Below are 3,966 nucleotides of genomic sequence, written 5' to 3'. Positions count from 1 at the left end.
AAACTTCTCAACCACAGAAGAACACTGATCTGGAAGCACTAATGGCAAGTTTTATACAGGAAACTAGAGCATCAATCAAGAACTTGGAGATTCAGATGGGTCAATTAGCCACAAAAGTTGCTGAAATTGATCAGAGGACCACTAATAGCCTTCCTGGTAACACAATTCCAAATCCAAGAGACGAGTGCAAGGATATAACCTTGATAAGCGGACAAGTGGCAAGTATGGAAGTACAAGTTACTGAGGAGCCAGTTGAAAAAGAAGTTCCGGAGGAGAAAAAGGAGGAGGTTGAACACGCCCCACCTAAGCGTGTAGATAATCCTTTTTCCGTCACTCTTGACACACATGCTACATTGCCTAAGGCTCCCGAGTACAAGCCTAAGATGCCATATCCTCAGAGACTTCAAAAGGAGACCAAGGACAAGCAGTTTTTAAAGTTCTTGGAAGTCTTCAGAAAGCTGTAAATCAATATTCCTTTTGCTGAGGTTTTAGAGCAAATGCCTCTCTATGTCAAGTTTATGAAGGAGTTGTTGTCAAAGAAGAAGCCTTTAAAGGGAGATGAGACAGTGGTCTTGATAAGGAATGTAGTGCCATAATTCAGAATAACTTGCCAAGAAAGATGCCAAATCCAGGGAGCTTTCAAATTCTATGTACCATTGGGAGCACCACCTTTGAGAAAGCCCTATATGATCTGGGTGCAAGCATAAATCTAATACCCTTGTCTGTGATGAAGAAATTGCAAATCCAAGAGGCACAACCCACAAGGATAGCATTACAAATAGAAGACAAATTTCTAAAGCCTACATATGGATTAGTAGAGAATATCTTGGGTCAAAGTGGGTAAGTTCTTCCTCCCAGCAGATTTTGTGATTCTTGGCACTGGGGAGGATGTGAATGTCTCTATAATCCTAGAAAGACCATTCCTAGCCACTAGGAGAGCTCTGATTGATGTGGAAGAAGGTGAATTAGTACTTAGAGTGCATAATGAGCAACTGGCCTTTCATGTCTTCAAAGATATACATTCAGCAGGTGAAGAAGAGAGGTGCATGCAGACGGAGCTTATTGATCCAAACCTTTAAGAACCTCTTGATGATGCACAACAGAATCTGCAGCTCCAACCTCCTTTGGTGACAATCAACAAAATTTTCCCTGACATCAAACCTAAGTTTGGTGTCGGGAATGCATCATCCACCAAGGAGGAGGTTCTCAAAAAGAAGAAAATACCCAGGAGATGGAGAAAAAAAAGATTCCCATTGAAGACTTCTCCCCAGGAATGAAGGTGGTATTCACTACATGCCCAATCCTGCCTCATACAGTGAACAGGATCCTATCTCTTGAGGATATAGAGTTGATCCATGAGAGCACAGGAAAGAAGTTTACAGTGAGGGGTGAAGAGCTGAGCCCCTATGATCCTCCTCCCCAGAGGAGCTGACCGTCAAGCTAGTGACGGTAAAGAAGTGCTTGTCGGGAGGCAACCCGATGTTTTCGTATCCTTAAGTTTGATTTTTACTTTGATATTTTCTATTTATTTATTTCGTTTTGTTTGAGTTTCTATTGTTTTCCCTTTGTTTTATGTGTATTTTGATCATGCAGAGTGATTAGAGCAGAAACAGGTGCATTAAGATAGAGTTTTGGACACCCTGGAGAAGCTGGATTCGGAATAGGTGGCACCTAACTTCACTTTCTGAAGTTAGGCGCCACATTTAAGCCAATTTTGGAAGAGTGTTTCGGAAGGGGTGGCGCCTAACTTGGTTTTGTGAAGTTAGGCGCCACATTGTGCTTCAATTGGACAATTTGCTACGGGAGCCTTGGCGCCTAACTTCACTTCCATGAAGTTAGGCGCCACATGAGGCATATAGGAGAAATTTGTTACTGTCACCCTAGCGCCTAACTTCACTTTCAAAAACGAAAAACTACCATTTGTACTCATGAATTTTGCAAACGCTGACAAAAGTACCCATCAAACAAGAAAACTAACGTTGTACCCATGAAAGATGGGTTCCGTGTGACAATAGTACCCAAACCGTGATTTTTCGTTGACTTTTTAATAAAATTCCCAAATTATCCCTTCTATCTTCTTCCCCAAATTCCAAATTTCACAACCCTCATCCTTCGTCTTCCTCCTCTGCTTCTGCCAGCCACCAGACGTGATCTTTTTGGTGCTTGGGAACATCAGCAGCAAGAAGCTGTTGTTGTTGGATAGAGGCGAGTTGCTGCTACCTCTCGCGGCGCTTGGAAGCGGGAACCCAAGTGCTCTTGACATGGGTTTGGCAATAGAAGCCACGGCTCTTGCAGCATGTCCTGCACCGCATGTGAGGGCAATCCTTCTTCGCCTGGTTCCCGCAGTCCTGGCAGCTAATCCCACCTGCTCCACTTCCTGCTCCACTTGCTGCTTTGCTCCCCACGGCCGACGCCGTCACCAGGAAGGCTGATCTCGAGGGTGACTTATCGTCGGACACGGTGGTTGGACCCACTCCTAAAGCAGCCGCGGAGCTATAAAGATCTTGGTGGAAGAGAGGCCTTGCTTGAGGTATGAGGTCGTGTTCCGGTTGATGATGATAGTTTCACAGCTCCAAGCCACCTCGGTACGAGGAAATGTCTTCATTCTTGTACCAATAAAAGGTGTCGGAGGGAGGAAACGTCTTTATGCCTGGTGGTTGGCAGCAACAGAAGAGGAAGACGAAGGATGAAGGTTGTGAAATTTGGAATATGGGGAAGAAGATAGAAGGGGTAATTTGAAAATTTTATTAAAAAGTCAACGAAAAATCACGGTTTAGGTACTATTGTCACACGGAATCCATCTTTCATGGTACAACGTTAGTTTTCTTGTTTGATGGGTACTTTTGTCCAGAGATGGACCCAGGTAGTGGAGAAAGGGGGCACTTGCCCCCACAAATATTTTATAAAGTAATTAATAAATATATGCACGAATTTATATTTTAATTTGACATGATAAATTAAAAATAGTATTTTATAATCATAAATTTTTTAACTTCAGTATAATACTATCATCGTTATTATATAATAAGTGTATTGAATATGTTATTTTATATTTACTTAAAATAAAATACAAATAAAACAGTTTAAAATTTATAATATTCTTGAACGATAAGAAAAGAGACCTAAAAAGATAAGAATATATATAACTGTATTGGTAGCATATCAATTTTGCACTAAACTTTATACCAAAAATGTAACAAAAAATTATCGACAATAGAATATTTTACTAACATCATTAGATAAACAATTGCCATATGATGTTGTGCTATATGTTACACATTTCATTTTAAGTCTAAAAGTATAGTTATAGATAAATTAGTTAAATTTACGATAAATATTCGTACAAAAGTATAAATCATAACATGTTACTAAAACGAAAATACTATTTTTCTTACCTAAATATTATTAAAAACTTCTTTGAACATGACATTTGTTGTTGATGACTTTGGATTGCTATCTTAGCCTAGAATCAGAATGTTCAAGCCATTGCGACTCCTAACTCTTGACAAAGCAACGTAAAGTTGTCCATAGGTGAATACTGATTTTGGCAAGTAAAGTTTTACATGTGATCATGATTTAATTACCACAATGAAATACCTTAGTTTTTCAATATTTTTCTCCTCTTATATAGTATCCCGTCAGTTAATAATGTCCAAGTTACATTTTAAATACAATTTAGTTTGCTAACACTATTAGATATCAATAACATCACAAATAGTTTTCTCAATTGATGACCAAACCTTATTAATAGCTGTAATGAATTTTCTATCGTCATACAGTAGTCCCAATGAATAAAAAGCATTTTGGAAGCTAGGATATATAATCCTATTAACTGTCATAATAGACTCATATATTGTGCAACCTTTCTGAACAGTTAACAAAATTCCCATATAATAGATATCACCTATATACTCAGTAGAACATAATTTAACATCACAATAGAATACCCTCTCTTACATGAATGTC

At 38.9% G+C, this 3,966-nt stretch overlaps 1 pseudogene; it reads right to left on the bottom strand.

Moving 5' to 3' along the window:
* Positions 1,949 to 2,552, bottom strand: LOC110265125 (annotated as a pseudogene).

Source organism: Arachis ipaensis, chromosome B07, assembly GCF_000816755.2.
Source record: "Arachis ipaensis cultivar K30076 chromosome B07, Araip1.1, whole genome shotgun sequence".
Classification (NCBI taxonomy): Eukaryota; Viridiplantae; Streptophyta; class Magnoliopsida; order Fabales; family Fabaceae; genus Arachis; species Arachis ipaensis.
This window is presented reverse-complemented; position numbering and strand designations above follow the sequence as displayed.